Here is a 22,013-nt window from a genome sequence, read left to right as displayed (position 1 = left end):
ACTTGCCGGTAATGAGATTGAACTAGGTATGGAGATACCGACGATCGAATCTCGGGCAAGTAACATACTGATGACAAAGGGAATAACGTATGTTGTCATTACGGTGCTTTGGAGATGGAGATCAAAGGCACAAAAATGATGATGGCCATATCATGTCACATATTTTGATTGCAAATGTGATGTTTATCTTTTATGCATCTTATTTTGCTTAGTACGGCGGTAGCATTATAAGATGATTCGTCACTAAAATTTCAAGGTATAAGTGTTCTCCCTGAGTATGCACCGTTGTGATAGTTCGTCGTGCCGAGACACCACGTGATGATCGGGTGTGATAAGCTGTACAGTCACATACAACGGGTGCAAGATAGCTTTGCACGTGCGGAATACTCGGGTTAAACTTGACGAGCCTAGCATGTACAGACATAGCATTGGAACATTGGAGACCGAAAGGTCGAACGTGAATCATATAGTAGATATGATCAACATAGAGATGTTCACCATTGAAAACTACTCCATCTCACGTGATGATCGGACATGGTTTAGTTGATATGGATCATGTGATCATTTAGATGACTCGATGGATGTCTATCTAAGTGGGAGTTCTTAAGTAATTTGATTAATTGGACTTAATTTATCATGAACTTAGTCCTGATAGTATTTGCGTATCTATGTTGTAGATCAATAGCTCGCGATGTACCTCCCCGTTTATTTTTGATATGTTCCTAGAGAAAACTAAGTTGAAAGATGATAGTAGCAATGATGCGGACTAGGTCCGTGATCTGAGGATTATCCTCATTGCTGCACAAAATAATTATGTCCTTGTTGCCAGAGCAGATGCAGACATTATGAACGTGTTGCAAGCTCGGTATGGTGACTACTTGATAGTTTAGTGCACCATGCTTTACGGCTTAGAACCGGGACTTAAAAAATGTTTTGAACGCCATGGAGAATATGAGATGTTCCAAGAATCTGAAAAAGATATTTCAGACTCATGCCCGTGTTAAGAGGTATGAGACCTCTCACAAGTACTTTGCGTACAAGATGGAGGAGAATAGCTCAGCTAGTGAGCATGTGCTCAGAATGTCTGGGGGTACTACAATCGCTTTAATCAAGTGGGAGTTAATCTTCCAGATGAGATAGTGATTGACAGAGTTCTCTAGACACTATCACCAAGTTACTAGAACTTCGTGATGAACTATAATATGCAAGGGATGACGAAAACGATTCCCAAGCTCTTCGCGATGCTGAAATCAGCGAAGGTAGAAATCAAGAAATAGCATCAAGTGTTCATGGTTAACAAGACCACTAGTTTCAAGAAAAAGGGCAAGGTAAAGAAAGGGAAACTTCAAAAAGAATGGCAAGAAAGTTGCCACTCCCATGAAGAAGCCCAAAGCTAGACCTAAGCCTGAAACCGAGTGCTTCTACTGCAAAGGAAATGATCACTGGAAGTGGAACTGCCCTAGATACTTGGCGGATAAGAAGGATGGCAAAGTGAACAAAGGTATATTTGATATACATGTTATTGATGTGTACTTTACTAGTGTTTATAGCAACCCCTCGATATTTGATACTGGTTCAGTTGCTAAGAGTAGTAACTCGAAACAGGAGTTGCAAAATAAACAGAGACTAGTTAAGGACAAGGTGACAATGTGTGTTGGAAGTGATTCCAAGGTTGATAAGATCACCATCGCACACTCCCTCTACCTTCGGGATTAGTGTTGGACCTAAATAAATGTTATTTGGTGTTTGCGTTGAGCATAAATATGATTTGATCATGTGTATTGCAATACGGTTTTTCATTTAAGTCAGAGAATAATTGTTGTTCTGTTTACATGAATAAAACCTTCTATGGTCATACACCCAATGTGAATGGTTTATTGAATCTTGATCGTAATGATACACATATTCATAATATTGATGCCAAAAGATGCAAAGTTGATAATAATAGTGCAACGTATTTGTGGCACTGCCGTTTAGGTCATATTGGTGTAAAGCGCATGAAGAAACTCCATGCAGATGGACTTTTGGAATCACTTGATTATGAATCATTTGATGCTTGTGAACCATGCCTCACGGGCAAGATGACTAAAACTCCGTTCTCCGGAACAATGGAGCGAGCCATTGACTTACTGGAAATAATACATACTGATGTATGCGGTCCGATGAGTGTTGAGGCTCGCGGTGGGTATCGTTATTTTGTGACCTTGACAGATGATTTAAGTAGATATGGGTATATCTACTTGATGAAACACAAGTGTGAAACATTTGAAAAGTTCAAAGAATTTCAGAGTGAAGTAGAGAATCATCGTAATAAGAAAATAAAGTTTCTACGATCTGATCGCGGAGGCGAATATTTGAGATACGAGTTTGGCCTTCCTTTAAAACAATGTGGAATAGTTTCACAACTCACGCCACCTGGAACACCACAGCGTAATGGTGTGTCCGAACGTCGTAACCATACTTTATTAGATATGGTGCGATCTATGCTGTCTCTTACCGATTTACCACTATCGATTTGGGGTTATGCATTTGAGACAACTACATTCACGTTAAATAGGGCACCATCTAAATCCGTTGAGACGACACCGTATGAACTGTGGTTTGGCAAGAAACCTAAGCTGTCGTTTCTTAAAGTTTGGGGTTGCGATGCTTATGTGAAAAAGCTTCAGCCTGATAAGCTTGAACCCAAATCGAAGAAGTGTGTCTTCATAGGATACCCAAAAGAAACTGTTGGGTACACCTTCTATCACATATCCGAAGGCAAGATATTTGTTGCTAAGAATGGATCCTTTCTAGAGGAGTTTCTCTCGAAAGAGGTGAGTGGGAGGACAGTAGAACTTGATGAAGTAATTGTACATTCTCTCGAATTGGGAAGTAGCTCATCACAGAAAACCGTTCCCGTTATCCTACACCAACTAGAGAGGAAGCTAATGATAATGATCATGAAACTTCATATCAAGTTACTACCGAACCTCGTAGGTCAACCAGAGCACGTTCCGCACCAGAGTGGTACGGTAATCCTATCCTAGAAGTCATGTTACTAGACCATGACGAACCTACAAACTATGAGGAAGTAATGATGAGCCCAGATTCCGATAAATGGCTTGAGACCATGAAATCTAAGATAGGATCCATGTATGAGAACAAAGTGTGGACTTTGGTTGACTTGCCCAATGATTGGCGAGCCATTGAGAAAAAATGGATCTTCAAGGGGAAGACGGACGCTGATGGTAGTGTTACTATCTACAAAGCTTGAATTATCAGAAAAGGTTTTTGACAAGTTCAAGGTGTTGACTACGATGAGATTTTCTCACTCGTATCTATGCTTAAGTCTGTCCGAATCATGTTAGCAATTATCGCATTTTATGAAATCTGGTAAATGGATGTCAAAACTGCATTCCTTAATGGATTTCTTAAAGAAGAGTTGTATATGATGCAACCAGAAGGTTTTGTCAATCTTAAAGGTGCTGACAAAATGCGCAAGCTCTAGCGATCCATCTATGGACTGGTGCAAGCATCTCGTAGTTGGAATATATGCTTAGATGAGTTGATCAAAGCATATAGTTTTATACAGACTTGTGGTGAAGCCTGTATTTACAAGAAGGTGAGTGGGAGCACTACAGACGTTCTGATAAGTATATGTGAATGACATATTGTTGATCGAAAATGATGTAGAATTTTCTGGAAAGCATAAAGGAGTGTTTGAAAGGAGTTCTTCAAAGAAAGACCTCGGTGAAGCTGCTTACATATTGGGCATTAAAATCTATAGAGATAGATCAAGTCACTTGATAAGACTTTTGATGAGTACATACCTTGATAAGATTTTGAAGGAGTTCAAAATGGATCAGTCAAAGAAAGAGTTCTTGCCTGAGTTGTAAGGTATGAAGTTGAGTAAGACTCAAAACCCGACCACAGCAGAAGATAGAGAGAGAATGAAAGTCATTCCCTATGCCTCAGCCATAGGTTCTATAAAGTATGCCATGCTGTGTACCAGACCTATTGTGTACCTTGCCAATAGTTTGACAAGGGGTACAATAGTGATCTAGGATTAGATCACTGGACAACGGTCAAAATTATGCTTAGGTACCTGAGAGGACTAAGGAAATGTTTCTCGGTTATGGAGGTGACAAAGAGTTCGCCATAAAGCGTTACGTCGATGCAAGCTTTGACACTAATCCGGATCTCATTCTGGATACATATTGAAAGTGGGAGCAATTAGCTAGAGTAGCTCTGTGCAGAGCATTTTAGACATAGAAATTTGCAAAATACATACGGATCTGAATGTGGCAGACCCGTTGACTAAACTTGTCTCACAAGCAAAACATGATCACGCCTTAGTACTCTTTGGGTGTTAATCACATAGCAATGTGAACTAGCTTATTGACTCTAGTAAACCCTTTGGGTGTTGGTCACATGGCGATGTGAAGTATGGGTGTTAATCACATAAAGATGTGAACTATTGGTGTTAAATCACATGGCGATGTGAACTAGATTATTGACTCTAGTTCAAGTGGGAGACTGAAGGAAATATGCCCTAGAGGCAATAATAAAGTTGTTATTTTATATTTCCTTATATCATGATAAATATTTATTATTCATGCTAGAATTATATTAACCGGAAACTTGATGCATGTGTAGATACATAGACAAAACACCGTGTCCCTAGTAAGCCTCTACTAGTCTAGCTCGTTAATCAAAGATGGTTAAGTTTCCTAACCATAGACATGTGTTGTCATTTGATAAACGGGATCACATGATTAGGAGAATGATGTGATGGCCAAGACCCATCCGTTAGCTTAGCATATTGATCGTTCAGTTTTATTGCTATTGCTTTCTTCATGTCAAATACATATTCCTTTGACTATGAGATTATGCAACTCCCGGATACCGGAGGAATACCTTGTGTGCTATCAAACGTCACAATGTAATAGGGTGATTAAAGATGCTCTACAGGTATCTCCGAAGGTGTTTGTTGGGTTGGCATAGATCGATATTAGGATTTGTCACTCCGAGTATCGGAGAGGTATCTCTGGGCCCTCTCGGTAATCCACATCATAATAAGCCTTGCAAGCAATGTGACTAATGAGTTAGTTGCGAGATGATGTATTATGGAACGAGTAAAGAGATTTTCCGGTAATGGGATTGAACTAGGTATGGAGATACCGACGATCGAATCTCGGGCAAGTAACATACCGATGACAAAGGGAATAACGTACGTTGTCATTACGGTACGACCGATAAAGATCTTCGTAGAATATGCATGAACCAATATGAGCATCCAGGTTCCGCTGTTGCTTATTGACCGGAGAGGTGTCTCGGTCATGTCTACATAGTTCTCGAACCCGTAGGGTCCGCACGCTTAACGTTCGACGATGATTTTGTATTATATGAGTTATGTGATTTTGTGACCGAATGTTGTTCGGAGTCCCGGATGAGATCACAGACATGACGAGGAGTCTCGAAATGGTCGAGAGGTAAAGATTCATATATATGTCAATGATATTTGGACACCGGAAGTGTTCCGGGGGTACCGGGTACATATCGGGTCACCGGAAGGGGTTCCAGGCTACCCCCGGCAAACTATATGGGCCTTATGGGCCAAGAGGGGAAACACACCAGCCACAAAGGGGCTGGTGTGCCTCCCATATGGGCTGGACACATTGGAGAAGGAAAGGGGAAGGAGGAAAGGAAAAGGGGAATAGGATTCCCCCTTCCCCCTCTTCCCTTCCTACTCCGAATAGGAATAGGAAAATGGGGAGGCCGAATTGGGAGGTTCCCAAGTAGGATTCCTCCTACTTGGGGTGCCCCCTTGGCTGCCTCTCCTCTCCTCCAACCTATATATATGAGGGGGGCACCGCTAGAACACACAACAAACATTGTTAGCCGTGTGCGGCGCCCCCCTCCATAGTTTACGCCTCCGGTCATATTCACGTAGTGCTTAGGCGAAGCCCTGTGCGGATCACTTCACCATCACCGTCACCACGCCGTAGTGCTGACAGAACTCTCCCTCGACACTTTGCTGGATCAAGAGTTCGAGGGACGTCATCGAGCTGAACGTGTGCAGAACTCGGAGGTGCCATATGTTCGGTGCTTGATCGGTCGGAACGAGAAGAAGTTCGACTACATCAACCGCATTGTCAAATGCTTCCGCTTTCAGTCTACGAGGGTACGCGGACACACTCTTCCCCTCTCGTTGCTATGCATCTCCTAGATAGATCTTGCGTGAGCGTAGGATTTTTTTTTTGAAATTGCATTCTATGTTTCCCAACAAAAATATGCTATGCATCAGAGTAGGATCATACAAAAAGCAGTAGCAGTTCTAATGCAAGCATAAGAGAGAAGGGAATGGGCGATAACGGTATGATCAATGGGGGGTTTGCTTGCCTGGAAGCTCTGCTGAAAAGGAAGAAGGATCGGCGGCGACGTAGTCGATCAGAATGGCATCAGCAACGATCTCGAGTTCTACCGAAGAGAAGAGGGGGAAGAAACAGTAAATACAAGCAAGCAGAAGCATGACACGACTGCACACAGAGCTAGGGGTGTTCTAACGCGGTGCTACACGATACCGGTGAAGGGGGAAAAACATGCGGAAATGTTTTCCCGAAGTTTGCATTTTCGAACAGATGAAATGGAGGGGGACGGTTCCACGTCCACTATGCTATGGGCATGTGACATATTAACGGACCACGTATTCGGATTCGTCTCGTCTATCTGAGCAACTTTCATATATAAAGCTTTTTCATCCGAGCTACGGTTTATTTTCTATGATTTTCTAAAGTTTTAAAGTTTTTCTAAATTTCTAGATTTATTATTAAATCGAATTAAAAACAGAATATACATTTTATACTCAGCAGGGGCTAGCCACAGTCAATGACAGGTGGGGCCAGGGGGCTGGGTTGACCCAGTCAATTAGTCCAGTCACAGTTGACTAGTCAACTGTTGACTGGTCAAACCTGGGTAGTGGGGCCCAGGTGTCATTCTCACAGATTTAGTATTTTCTTTTTAAATAGATACTTATAGGTGGGGTCCACCTGTCATTGCCAGGGGGGTACTTAAATTAGTTTATATCTAATCTAAGTTAATGGCCTTGGGCCCACGGGTCACTAACAGTGGGGGGTTAGTTTAGGGGGGGGGGGGGGGGGTTTAGCCCCCTAGTTACACCGGGCCGGCCCCCGTTGAGGGAGTCCTGGATTAAGGGATCCTCGGGCGTCCGGCCTATGTGACGTGGGCCGAACTGATGGGCCATGAAGATACAAGACAGAAGACGACACTCCCGTGTCCGGATGGGACTCTCCTTTGTGTGGATGGCAAGCTTGGCGTTCAGATATGAAGATTCCTTCCTCTCTAAACCGACTCTGTACAACCCTAGGCCCCTCCGGTGTCTATATAAACCGGAGGATTTAGTCCGTAGAGGCAATCACAATCATACAGGCTAGACATCTAGGGTTTAGCCATTACGATCTCGTGGTAGATCAACTCTTGTAATCCTCATATTCATCAAGATCAATCAAGCAGGAAGTAGGGTATTACCTCCATCAAGAGGGCCCGAACCTGGGTAAACATCGTGTCCCCCGTCTCCTGTTACCATCGACCTTAGACACACAGTTCAGGACCCCCTACCCGGGATCCGCCAGTTTTGACACCGACATTGGTGCTTTCATTGAGAGTTCCGGTATGACGCCGAAGACAGGGTTGATGGCTCGCCTTGTTATCAAGGACAGTATCACCTCCGGAGGAGCCCTGGCCTTAGGCCAAACCCACCGGCTGGGCGACTTTACCATGACCGCCTGTTCGGCCGTTAAGCCGGTGATGACTTCTCAGGTCATCAAAAATTGCTTCTGTGTTGACTCCGGATACTCCAAACGGATGGATGCGACGGAGTTATCGTCTTTAAACGAACTCCTGGATCGCATCGCCGCCATGGGGGTCGCTACAGACTATGATCTGATTGGTCTTAAACCTGATCAGAGAGAAATCAAATCTCCGCCGATCACCCATCAGATAGCTGTCATGGAGGAGCAAAACAACAACTCTTCCCCTATGTTGAAGACGAGCTATGTTCGGATTTCCGAGCTTGAAAGGCCTGATACCTGTCTGCGGAATGACACTCCCAGTCCTCTGAACTTGGGATTGGGCGTAGGGCCTGGAAAATCATTTGACATCCGGGAGCCCAAACTAATAAGCTTGGAAGTTTTTCAAACTCCGGAATCCAAATTGGGTCAAGGTTCGGATTTAAAGTCACCCACCCACCACAAGCAATATTGGCCAAAAAATTCAGGCCCTCCGGATATATGCGACCTCATGTACGTACGACAGCAGTCCCAGGAAACAGTCCATCACTTTTGGGCCAGATTCCTCCTTGTCAAAGACAAGATTAAAGATTGCCGCGACGAGGATGCGATTTTAGTATTCTGCAATAATTGCACGGACGTAGGAATCCTCAACGCCATAAACCGCCGTCGCGTATTACACTTCACTGACTTGGCAACCATAGTACAGAAGTACTGCGCAATGGAAAGCGCTTGGAAAACTCAAACAGCTCGTTGGGAACCACCGGTCTCCACTCAACCCCTCTGGTGAGCAAAAAGGATGCACCCTCACGGGGCACCCGACCCCATAGTGAAGAAAACTAAGCCCACTACGGGACGCGGAACCGTTCTAGATGGATGGCTTGATAGGCCATGCAAAATACACACGACACTGGATACCGTACCAACCCACAGCCTTAGAGCATGTTGGATACTCCGGCAAGTGGCCAAGAGCGACGAGGATATCCTCACCAAAAACACCTCAGAGCAACGCCCTCCAGAGGACGATGACCTCAGAGTATTGACGGTCTTCGAGACTTTCGCTTCAAACAATCGGCACAAGAGGGCACTCCGCGACCTCGCCGAAGTCTGCCAAGTCGCAACAATAAACCCCTGGAACGACACGACCATAACTTTCAATGCCAGTGACGAACCAAAATTCCGGTCAGTCCGGGCACCAGCCGCCTTGGTCCTCAATCCAATTGTGGATGGCTTTTGGCTCACTAAAGTGCTCATGGATGGTGGCAGCGGGCTAAACCTCATCTACGAGGACACACTCAATAAAATGGAAATAGACAGGAGCCGCATCAAGCAAAGTAATACGACCTTCCGAGGAATCATTCCTAGCCGGGAGGCGCGATGCGCGGAGAAAATTACACTTGACCTGGTATTCGGCACGCCAGAGAACTATCGGTCCGAAGATATAACCTTCCAAGTGGCCCCTTTCAATAGTGGATATAACGCCCTATTGGGGAGAGGTGCACTCACACGCTCTCAAGCTATACCTCATTATGGGTATATGAAGCTCAAGATGCCCGGGCCCAACGGTATTATCACTCTCACCAGTGATCCGGACAAAGCCCTCCGCGCTGAAAACAAAACCCCATCCCTGGCCCTCGAGGCACTGTCTGAGGCCCTCGCGACCGAAGAGTTAACCGCACTACGCTCCACGGTGGATAGGGACGACGTAATCCTTGATAAGCGGCCCAAATCCAGCTCTTTTAAACCAGTAGACGAAATAATCAAATTTCAAGTCTACTCGACGGACCCTAAGAAGACAGCTTCCATCGGGGCACAACTGGACCCAATGGTTGACGCCGCACTACGAGCGTTCCTGCGCGAGAACTGGGACATATTCGCCTGGCACCCTTCTGATATGCCAGGAATCCCACGTAGGTTGGCCGAACACAGCCTCAATATATTGAAGGGATATAAGCCGGTCAAGCAAACACTGTGGCGCTTTTCCGAACCCAAACGACAAGCTATGGGGGAGGAGCTAGCCAAGTTAATCAAGGCCGGATTCATCACAGAAATAAAACACCCGGACTGGCTAGCAAACCTGGTGATGGTGCCAAAGAAGGATAAATCTTGGGGCCTGTGCGTCGATTTCAAAGACCTCAATAAGGCCTGCCCCAAGGATCCCTCCCCCTCCCCCGCATTGATCAGATTATTGATGCTACTGCAGGACACGACTCACTGTGTTTCCTCAACGCATACTTGATACGCCTCCAATGTATCTATAATTTTTGATTGTTCCATGCTATTATATTATCTGTTTTGGAGGTTTAATGGGCTTTATTATGCACTTTATATTATTTTTGGGACTAACCTATTAACCGAAGGCCCAGTGCAAATTGCTGTTTTTTTGCCTATTTCAGTGTTTCGCAGAAAAGGAATATCAAACAGAATCCAAACGGAATGAAACCTTCGCGAGGATCGTTTTTGGAACAAACGCAATCCAACAGACTTGGAGTGGACGTCAAGGAAGCAACGAGGCGGCCACGAGGTAGGAGGGCGCGCCCAAGGGGGTAGGCGCGCCCCCCACCCTCGTGGGCCCCTCGTAGCTCCACCGACCTACTTCTTTCACCTATATATACTCATATACCCTGAAAACATCCAGGAGAGCCACGGAACACCTTTTCCACCGCCGCAACCTTCTGTACCCGTGAGATCCCATCTTGGGGCCTTTTTCGGTGCTTCGCCGGAGGGGGATTCGATCACGGAGGGCTTCTACATCAACACCATAGCCTCTCCGATGATGTGTGAGTAGTTTACCACAGACCTTCGGGTCCATAGTTATTAGCTAGATGGCTTCTTCTCTCTCTTTGGATCTCAATACTAAGTTCTCCTCGATCTTCTTGGAGATCTATTCGATGTAATTCTTTTTGCGGTGTGTTTGTCAAGATCCCATGAATTGTGGGTTTATGATCCAGATTATCTATGAACAATATTTGATTCTTCTCTGAATTCTTATATGCATGATTTAAATATCTTTGCAAGTCTCTTCGAATTATCCGTTTGGTTTGGCCTACTAGATTGATTTTTCTTGCAATGGGAGAAGTGCTTAGCTTTGGGTTCGATCTTGCGGTGTCCTTTCCCAGTGACAGCAGGGGCAGCAAGGCACGTATTGTATTGTTGCCATCGAGGATAAAAAGATGGGGTTTATATCATATTGCTTGAGTTTATCCCTCTACATCATGTCATCTTGCCTAATGCGTTAATCTGTTCTTATGAACTTAATACTCTAGATGCATGCTGGATAGCGGTTGATGTGTGGAGTAATAGTAGTAGATGCAGAATCATTTCGGTCTACTTGTCACGGACGTGATGCCTATGTTCATGATCATGCATAGATATTCTCATAACTATGCGCTTTTCTGTCAATTGCTCGACAGTAATTTGTTCACCCACCGTAATATATGCTATCTTGAGAGAAGCCACTAGTGAAACCTATGGCCCCCGGGTCTATTTTACATCATATTATTTTCCTATCAATTTGCTATTTCTGCCGCCGTTTATTTTGCAATCTTTACTTTCCAATCTATACAACAAAAATACCAAAAATATTTATCTTATTATCTTTATCAGATCTCACTTTTGCAAGTGGCCGTGAAGGGATTGACAACCCCTTTATCGCATTGGTTGCAAGGTTCTTGATTGTTTGTGTAGGTACTAGGGACTTGCGTGTAGTCACCTACTGGATTGATACCTTGGTTCTCAAAAACTAAGGGAAATACTGACGCTACTTTGCTGCATCACCCTTTCCTCTTCAAGGGAAAACCAACGCATGCTCAAGAGGTAGCAAGAAGGATTTTTGGCGCCGTTGCCGGGCAGGTTTACGCCAAGTCATGTCAAGATTTGATCTCCCGCCAACGTGCGATTTCTGGCGCCGTTGCCGGGGAGATCTACGCACAAGTCAAGACATACCAAGTACCCATCACAAACTCTTATCCCTCGCATTACATTATTTGCCATTTGCCTCTCATTTTCCTCTCCCCCACTTCACCCTTACCGTTTTATTCGTCCTTTTTCCGTTCGCTTCTTTTTGCTTATCGTTTGTGCGCTCGCTCTTTGTGTGATTTTCTTCCATCATATCTGAAACTGGGGATGTTATCATTGATAAGGATAGTGGTAATAACACGGAAAACTTTGATGCTTTTGATGATCCTCATGAAGAACCTACTATTTTACATACTAAAAGGTTTCAGATCGGTAGTGGTAACATTATTGGAAAAGGAGTTATTCAAGATTTCTTTACTTGTGCCGGTGCCTTGCCCACTATGGGTGGGTCTATTATTCATAGAACTAGTAGTCTTGCGGATGCAATATCCTTGCTCGTACTTGAACTTGAAAGACAGTTTATTCATATGCATCCTTGTATACAAGGGATTTTTCTAGAATTTTCCAATATTGAGCATTCTTCTGTTAAGCGAGCAGCTACTATCTTTTTGGCACATGAGTTCAGATTTATAGTGAAAGAGGCCAAAGAAATTTTTGTGCATTACAGGGTGGACGCTGGTCGTCCTCCCATAGAAGCTATCCTTTTTAATCAATAAGACCTAATGCATTTACAATCTTTAGATCATGTTGCTTATAATGAAAACCTTAGAAAGAAGGTTCCTACGGATGTTCTAGTTGATAGAATCTTTGAACTTAATGATGATTTTCCTATTCAACACAATGGGTTAGGTTTTTCTCTTGAACAAAGGCTCATGACTTTTTGCCAAAAGAATGTTTATAATGATGAATTGGTTGTGCAATATAAGGGGCCAAAGGAGGAACCCATACCTCCCGAGCTTGACCTTGGGGACTTTTGTCCCATCAAATTTAGCCCTTTTGATTACTTTTTTTTGCCACAAAGAAAACTTGCTGCTGAACGTAGGGAATATGAGATGAGTTTTCGTGATTTGCCTTATCATTACGGCAATACCTAGATCTATTCTTGTTTTTATGCCTAGCTAGGGGCATTAAACGATAGCGCTTGTTGGGAGGCAACCCAATTTTATTTTTGTTTCTTGCTTTTTATTACTGTTTAGTAATAAATAATTCATCTACCTCTGTTTGGATGTGTATTTATGTTTTAATTAGTGTTTGTGCCAAGTAGAACCAATAGGATCTTCTTGGGTGATAGTTGTTTGATCTTGCTGAAAAAGACAGAAACTTTGCGCTCACAAAAATATTTGTTAAAATTCACCAGAACGTGATAAATTGCTAATTCTTTTTTCAGTAGATCATTATACAAATTATCCAGGTTGTCCTAGTTTTTCAGAATTTTTGGAGTTCCAGAAGTATTCGAACAAATCAGATTGCTACAGACTGTTCTGTTTTTGACAGATTCTGTTTTTCGTGTGTTGTTTGCTTATTTTAATGAATCTATGGCTAGTATCGGGGGGTATGAACCATAGAGAAGTTGGAATACAGTAGGTTTAACACCAATATAAATAAATAATGATTTCATCACAGTACATTAAAGTGGTGGTTTGTTTTCTTATACTAACGGAGCTCATGAGATTTTTTGTTGAGTTTTGTGTTGTGAAGTTTTCAAGTTTTTGGGTAAAGATTTGATGGATTTTGGAATAAGGAGTGGCAAGAGCCTAAGCTTGGGGATTCCCAAGGCACCCCAAGGTAAAATTCAAGGACAACGAAAAGCCTAAGCTTGGGGATCCCCGGAAGGCATCCCCTCTTTCGTCTTCGTCTATCGGTAACTTTACTTGAGGCTATATTTTTATTCACCACATGATATGTGTTTTGCTTGGAGCGTCTTGTATGATTTGAGTCTTTGCTTTTCATTTTACCACAATCATCCTTGCTTTACAGACCTTTTGGAGAGACACACATGAATCGGAATTTATTATAATACTCTATGTGCTTAACTTATATCTTTTGAGCTAGATAATTCTGCTCTAGTGCTTCGCTTATATCTTTTAGAGCATGGTGGTGGTTTTATTTTATAGAAATTATTGATCTATCATGCTTCATTTATATTATTTTGAGAGTCCTTTACAACAGCATGGTAATTTTCTTTGTCTATAAAATTAGTCCTAATATGATAGGCATCCAAGATGGGTATAATAAAAACTTTCATATAGAGCGCATTGAATACTATGAGAAGTGTTGGGGAACGTAGCAGAAATTCAAAATTTTCTACGCATCACCAAGATCAATCTATGGAGTAATCTAGCAACGAGGGGAAGGGGAGTGCATCTACATACCATTGTAGATCGCGATGCGGAAGCGTTGCAAGAACGCGGATGAGGGAGTCGTACTCGTAGCGATTCAGATCGCGGTTGATTCCGATCTAAGCACCGAAGAACGGTGCCTCCGCGTTCAACACACATGCAGCCCGGTGACGTCTCCCACGCCTTGATCCAGCAAGGAGAGAGGGAGAGGTTGGGGAAGACTCCATCCAGCAGCAGCACGACGGCATGGTGGTGATGGAGGAGCGTGGCAATCCCGCAGGGCTTCGCCAAGCACTGTGGGAGAGGAGGAGGACTTGGGAGAGGGGAAGGGCTGCGCCAGAACTTGGGTGGTCACTGCCCTCCCACCCCTCCACTATTTATAGGTGGGGGGAGAGGGGGGCCGGCCCCCTTAGATCTCATCTAGGGTTGGGGGCGGCGGCCAAAGGGGGGAGGAGTGCCTCCCAAGTCAAGTGGAGGCCCTCCCCCTTAGGGTTTCCCCTCTCCCATGCGCATGGGCCTTGGGGGGGCTGGTGCCCCTGGCCCATTAAGGCTAGGGCGCCCCCTTACAGCCCATGCTGCTGTATTGGACGTGGTGGAACATTTTCCGGACCTCCGGACCCCTCCGGAATCCTCCGGAACCTTCTGGAAGCTTCCCGGTACAATACCGAAAAACCCGAACTTTTCCCGGAACCCGAACAACAACTTTCCATATATAAATCTTTACCTCCGGACCATTCCGGAACTCCTCGTGACGTCCGGGATCTCATCCGGGACTCCGAACAACATTCGGTAACCACGTACATGCTTTCCCTATAACCCTAGCGTCATCGAACCTTAAGCGTGTAGACCCTACGGGTTCGGGAACCATGCAGACATGACCGAGACGTTCTCCGGTCAATAACCAACAGCGGGATCTGGATACCCATGTTGGCTCCCACATGTTCCACGATGATCTCCACCATCCTCCCACTCAATTCTTTCGAGAGAAACTTTTCCTCGAGAAAGGACTCTTTTCTAGAAACAATTTGCTTCCAGATCTGAAATAGGAGGTATACCCAACTGTTTTTGGGTATTCTATGAAGATGCATTTATCCGCTTTGGGTTCGAGCTTATCAGCCTGAAACTTTTTCACATAAGCATCGCAGCCCCAAACTTTTAAGAAACGACAACTTAGGTTTCTCTAAACGGTGTCGTCTCAACGGAATTGCGTGGTGCCCTATTTAAAGTGAATGCGGTTGTCCCTAATGCCTAACCCATAAACGATAGTGGTAATTCGATAAGAGACATCATGGCATGCACCATATCCAATAGGGTGCAGTTATGATGTTCGGACATACCATCACACTATGGTGTTCCAGGCGGTATTAATTGTGAAACACTTTCCACAGTTTCTTAATTGTGTGCCAAACTCGTAACTCAGATACTCATCTCTATGATCATATCACAGACATTTTATCCTCTTGTCACGACGATCTTCAAGTTCACTCTGAAATTACTTGAACCTTTCAATAATCCAGACTTGTGTTTCATCAAGTAAATACACTCAGCATCTACTCAAATCATCTGTGAAGTAAGAACTTAACGATATCCACTGCATGCCTCAGCACTCATTGGACTGCACACATCAAAATGTATTACATCCAACAAGTTGCTCTCTTGTTCCATCTTACTGAAAACGAGGCCTTTCAGTCATCTTGCCCATGTGGTATGATTTGCATGTCTCAAGTGATTCAAAATCAAGTGAGTCCAAACGATCCATCTGCATGGAGTTTCTTCATGCATATATACCAATAGACATGGTTCGCATGTCTCATTCTTTTCAAAAACGAGTGAGTCCAAAGATCCATCTACATGGAGCTTCTTCATGCGTTTCTATACCAATATGACTCAAGTGGCAGTGCCACAAGTATGTGGTACTATCATTACTATCTTATATCTTTTGGCATGAACATGTGTATCACTACGATCGAGATTCATTTTAGGTGCAAGACCATTGAAGGTATTATTCAAATAAACAGAGTAACCATTATTCTCCTTAAATGAATAACCGTATTGCGATAAACATAATCCAATCATGCTTAACGCAAACACCAAATCTCGATGGTAGAGGGAGCATGCGATGCTTGATCACATCAACCTTGGAAACACTTCCAACACATATCGTCATCTCACCTTTAGCTAGTCTCCGTTTATTCCGCAGCTTTTATTTCGAGTTACTAACACTTAGCAACCGAACCGGTATCTAATACCCTGGTGCTGCTGGGAGTACTAGTAAAGTACACATTCATATAACGTATATCCAATATACTTCTGTCGACCTTGCCTGCCTTCTCATCTACCAAGTATCTAGGGTAGTACTGCTTCAGTGACCGTTCCCCTCATTACAGAAGCACTTAGTCTCGGGTTTGGGTTCAACCTTGGGTTTCTTCACTAGAGCAGCAAATGATTTGCTGTTTCATGAAGTATCCCTTTTGCCCTTGCCCTTCTAGAAACTAGTGGTTTTACAAACCATCAACAATTGATGCTCCTTCTTGATTTCTACTCTCGCGGTGTCAAACATCGCGAATAGCTCAAGGATCATCATAACTATCCCTGATATTTATAGTTCATCATGAAGCTCTAATAGCTTGGTGGCAGTGATTATGGAGAATCATCACTATCTCATCTGGAAGATTAACTCCCACTCGATTCAAGCGATTGTAGTACTCAGACAATCTGAGTACATGCTCAACGATTGAGCTTTTCTCCCTTAGTCTTCAGGCTTAAGAAACTTGTCAGAGGTCTCATACCTCTTGACGCGGGCACTAGTCTGAAATCCCAATTTCAGTCTTCGGAACATCTCATATGTTCTGCGACGTTTCAAAAACCGTCTTTGGTGCCACAATTCTAAACCGTTAGCATTACGCACTGAACTGTCACGTAGTTATCAAAACGTGTATGTCAGATGTTCCGCAACATCTACAGACGAAGCTGAGGTTCAGCACACCGAGCGGTGCATTAAGGACATAAGCCTTCTATGCAGCAATGAGGATAGTCCTTAGTTTACGGACCCGGTCCGCATAATTGCTACTACCAACTTTCAACTAAATTTTCTCTAGGAACATATCTTAAACAGTAGAACTAAAGCGTATGACATAATTTGCAAAGACCTTTTGACTATGTTCATGATAATTAAGTTCATCTGATTAATGAACTCCCACTCAGATAGACATCCCTCTAGTCATCTAAGTGATACATGATCCGAGTCAAACTAGGCCGTGTCCGATCATCACGTGAGACGGACTAGTCATCATCGGTGAACATCTCTATGTTGATCGTATCTACTATACGACTCATGTTCGACCTTTCGGTCTCTTGTGTTCCGAGGCCATCTCTGTACATGCTACGCTCGTCAAGTCAACCTAAGTGTTTCGCATGTGTTCCGAGGCCATGTCTGTACATGCTAGGCTCGTCAACACCCGTTGTATTCGAACGTTAGAATCTATCACACCCGATCATCACGTGGTGCTTCGAAACAACGAACCTTCGCAACGGTGCACAGTTAGGGGGAACACTTCTCTTGAAATTTTGGTGAGGGATCATCTTATTTACTACCGTCGTTCTAAGCAAATAAGATGCATAACATGATAAACATCACATGCAATCAAATAGTGACATGATATGGCCAATATCATTTTGCTCCTTTGATCTCCATCTTCGGGGCACCATGATCATCTTTGTCACCGGCATGACACCATGATCTCCATCATTGTGTCTTCATGAAGTTGTCACGCCAACGATTACTTCTACTTCTATGGCTAACGCGCTTAGCAATAAAGTAAAGTAATTTACATGGCGTTATTCAATGACACGCAGGTCATACAAAAATAAAGACAACTCCTATGGCTCCTGCCGGTTGTCATACTCATCGACATGCAAGTCGTGATTCCTATTACAAGAATATGATCAATCTCATACATCACATATATCATTCATCACATCTTCTGGCCATATCACATCACAAGGCACATGCTGCAAAAACAAGTTAGACGTCCTCTAATTGTTGTTGCAAGTTTTTACGTGGCTTGTATAGGTTTCTAGCAAGAACGTTTCTTACCTACGTAAGACCACAACGTGATATGCCAATTTCTATTTACCCTTCATAAGGACCCTTTTCATCGAATCCGTTCCGACTAAAGTGGGAGAGACAGACACCCGCTAGCCACCTTATGCATCTAGTGCATGTCAGTCGGTGGAACCTGTCTCACGTAAGCGTACGTGTAAGGTCGGTCCGGGCCGCTTCATCCCACAATGCCGCCCAAACAAGATAAGACTAGTAGCGGAAAGAAGAATTGGCAACATCTACGCCCACAACTTCTTTGTGTTCTACTCGTGCATAGAAACTACGCATAGACCTAGCTCATGATGCCACTGTTGGGGAACGTAGCAGAAATTCAAAATTTTCTACGCATCACCAAGATCAATCTATGGAGTAATCTAGCAACGAGGGGAAGGGGAGTGCATCTACATACCATTGTAGATCGCGATGCGGAAGCGTTGCAAGAACGCGGATGAGGGAGTCGTACTCGTAGCGATTCAGATCGCGGTTGATTCCGATCTAAGCACCGAAGAACGGTGCCTCCGCGTTCAACACACGTGCAGCCCGGTGACGTCTCCCACGCCTTGATCCAGCAAGGAGAGAGGGAGAGGTTGGGGAAGACTCCATCCAGCAGCAGCACGACGGCGTGGTGGTGATGGAGGAGCGTGGCAATCCCGCAGGGCTTCGCCAAGCACTGCGGGAGAGGAGGAGGACTTGGAAGAGGGGAAGGGCTGCGCCAGAACTTGGGTGGTCGCTGCCCTCCCACCCCTCCACTATTTATAGGTGGGGGGAGAGGGGGGCCGGCCCCCTTAGATCTCATCTAGGGTTGGGGGCGGCGGCCAAAGGGGGGAGGAGTGCCTCCCAAGTCAAGTGGAGGCCCTCCCCCTTAGGGTTTCCCCTCTCCCATGCGCATGGGCCTTGGGGGGGCTGGTGCCCCTGGCCCATTAAGGCTAGGGCGCCCCCTTACAGCCCATGCTGCTGTATTGGACGTGGTGGAACATTTTCTGGACCTCCGGACCCCTCCGGAATCCTCCGGAACCTTCTGGAAGCTTCCCGGTACAATACCGAAAAACCCGAACTTTTCCCGGAACCCGAACAACAACTTTCCATATATAAATCTTTACCTCCGGACCATTCCGGAACTCCTCGTGACGTCCGGGATCTCATCCGGGACTCCGAACAACATTCGGTAACCACGTACATGCTTTCCCTATAACCCTAGCGTCATCGAACCTTAAGCGTGTAGACCCTACGGGTTCGGGAACCATGCAGACATGACCGAGACGTTCTCCGGTCAATAACCAACAGCGGGATCTGGATACCCATGTTGGCTCCCACATGTTCCACGATGATCTCATCGGATGAACCACGAAGTCGGGGATTCAATCAATCCCGTATTCAATTCCCTTTGTCTATCGGTATGTTACTTGGCCGAGATTCGATCGTCGGTATCCCTATACCTTGTTCAATCTCGTTACCGGCAAGTCTCTTTACTCGTTCCGTAACTCACATCATCCCGTGATCAACTCCTTGGTCACATTGTGCACATTATGATGATGTCCTACCGAGTGGGCCCAGAGATACCTCTCCGTTTACACGGAGTGACAAATCCCAGTCTCGATTCGTGCCAACCCAACAGACACTTTCGGAGATACCTGTAGTGCACCTTTATAGCCACCCAGTTACGTTGTGACGTTTGGTACACCCAAAGCATTCCTACGGTATCCGGGAGTTGCACAATCTCATGGTCTAAGGAAGTGATACTTGACATTAGAAAAGCTCTGAGCAAAGGAACTACACGATCTTGTGCTAGGCTTAGGATTGGGTCTTGTCCATCACATCATTCTCCTAATGATGTGATCCCGTTATCAACGACATCCAATGTCCATGGTTAGGAAACCGTAACCATCTATTGATCAACGAGCTAGTCTCCTAGAGGCTTACTAGGGACATGGTGTTGTCTATGTATCCACACATGCATCTGAGTTTCCTATCAATACAATTTTAGCATGGATAATACACGATTATCATGAACAAGGAAATATAATAATAACCTATTTATTATTGCCTCTAGGGCATATTTCCAACAAGAAGTTTGATACTTGATGATTGTTTTGAGATATGAAGATGGTAATATTAGAGTCATGCTAGTTGAGTAGTTGTGAATTTGAGAAATACTTGTGTTGAATTTTGCAAGTCCCGTAGCATGCACGTATGGTAACCGTTGTGTGACAAATTTGAAACATGAGGTGTTCTTTGATTGTCATCCTTATGAGTGGCGGTCGGGGACGAGCGATGGTCTTTTCCTACCAATCTATCCCCCTAGGAGCATGCGTGTAATGCTTGTTTTTTGATGACTTGTAGATTTTTGCAATAAGTATGTGAGTTCTTTATGACTAATGTTGAGTCCATGGATTATACGCACTCTCACCTTTCCATCATTGCTAGCCTCTTCGGTACCGTGCATTGCCCTTTCTCACCTTGAGAGTTGGTGCAAACTTTGCCGGTGCATCCAACCCCCGTGATATGATATGCTCTATCACACATAAACCTCCCTATATCTTCCTCAAAACAGCCACCATACCAACCTATTATGGCATTTCCATAGCCATTCCGAGATATATTGCCATGCAACTTTCCACCGTTTCATTTATTATGACACGCTTCATCATTGTCATATTGCCTTGCATGATCATGTAGTTGACATCGTATTTGTGGCAAAGCCACCATGCATAAATTTCATACATGTCACTCTTGATTCATAGCCCATCCCGGCACATCGCCGGAGGCACTCATATAGTCATATTTTGTTCTAGTATCGAGTTGTAATCATTGAGTTGTAAATAAATAGAAGTGTGATGATCATCATTAATAGTGCATTGTCCCATAAAAAAAGAAAGAAAGGCCAAAAAATGGAAAGGCCAGACAAAAAAAAAGAAAAAAAAGAAAGGCCAAAAAAAGGAAGGCCCAAAAAATAAGGGAAAAGAAGGGACAATGCTACTATCCTTTTTCCACACTTGTGCTTCAAAGTAGCACCATGATCTTTATGACAGAGAGTCTCTTATTTTGTCACTTTCATATACTAGTGGGAAATTTTCATTATAGAACTTGGCTTGTATATTCCAAGGATGGGCTTCCTCAAATGCCCTAGGTCTTCGTGAGCAAGCAAGTTGGATGCACACCCACTTAGTTTCTTTTGTTGAGCTTTCATACATTTATAGCTCTAGTGCATCCGTTGCATGGCAATTACTCATTGCATTGACATCAATTGATGGGCATCTCCATAGCCCGTTGATTAGCCGCGTCAATGTGAGACTTTCTCCTTTTTTGTCTTCTCCACACAACCCCCACCATTATATTCTATTCCACCCATAGTGCTATGTCCATGGCTCACGCTCATGTATTGCGTGAAAGTTGAAAAAGTTTGAGATTACTAAAGTATGAAACAATTGCTTGGCTTGTCATCGGGGTTGTGCATGATGAGAGCATTTTGTGTGACGAAAATGAAGCATAGCCAAACTATATGATTTTGTAGGGATAAGCTTTCTTTGGCCATGTTATTTTGAGCAGACATGATTGCTTAGTTAGTATGCTTGAAGTATTATTATTTTCATGTCAATATTAAACTTCTGTCTTGAATCTTTCAGATCTGAACATTCATGCCACAATAAAGAAAATTAAATTGAAAATTATGTTAGGTAGAATTCCACATCAAAAATTCTGTTTCTATCATTTACCTACTCGAGGACGAGCAGGAATTAAGCTTGGGGATGCTTGATACGTCTCCAACGTATCTATAATTTTTGATTGTTCCATGCTATTATATTATCCATTTTGGATGTTTAATGGGTTTTATTATGCACTTTTATATTATTTTTGGGACTAACCTATTAACCGAAGGCCCAGTGCAAATTGCTGTTTTTTTGCCTATTTCAGTGTTTCACAGAA

Source organism: Aegilops tauschii, chromosome 5, assembly GCF_002575655.3.
Source record: "Aegilops tauschii subsp. strangulata cultivar AL8/78 chromosome 5, Aet v6.0, whole genome shotgun sequence".
Lineage (NCBI taxonomy): Eukaryota > Viridiplantae > Streptophyta > Magnoliopsida > Poales > Poaceae > Aegilops > Aegilops tauschii.
The sequence above is the reverse complement of the archived record's forward strand: the minus strand, read 5'-3'. Positions refer to the sequence as shown.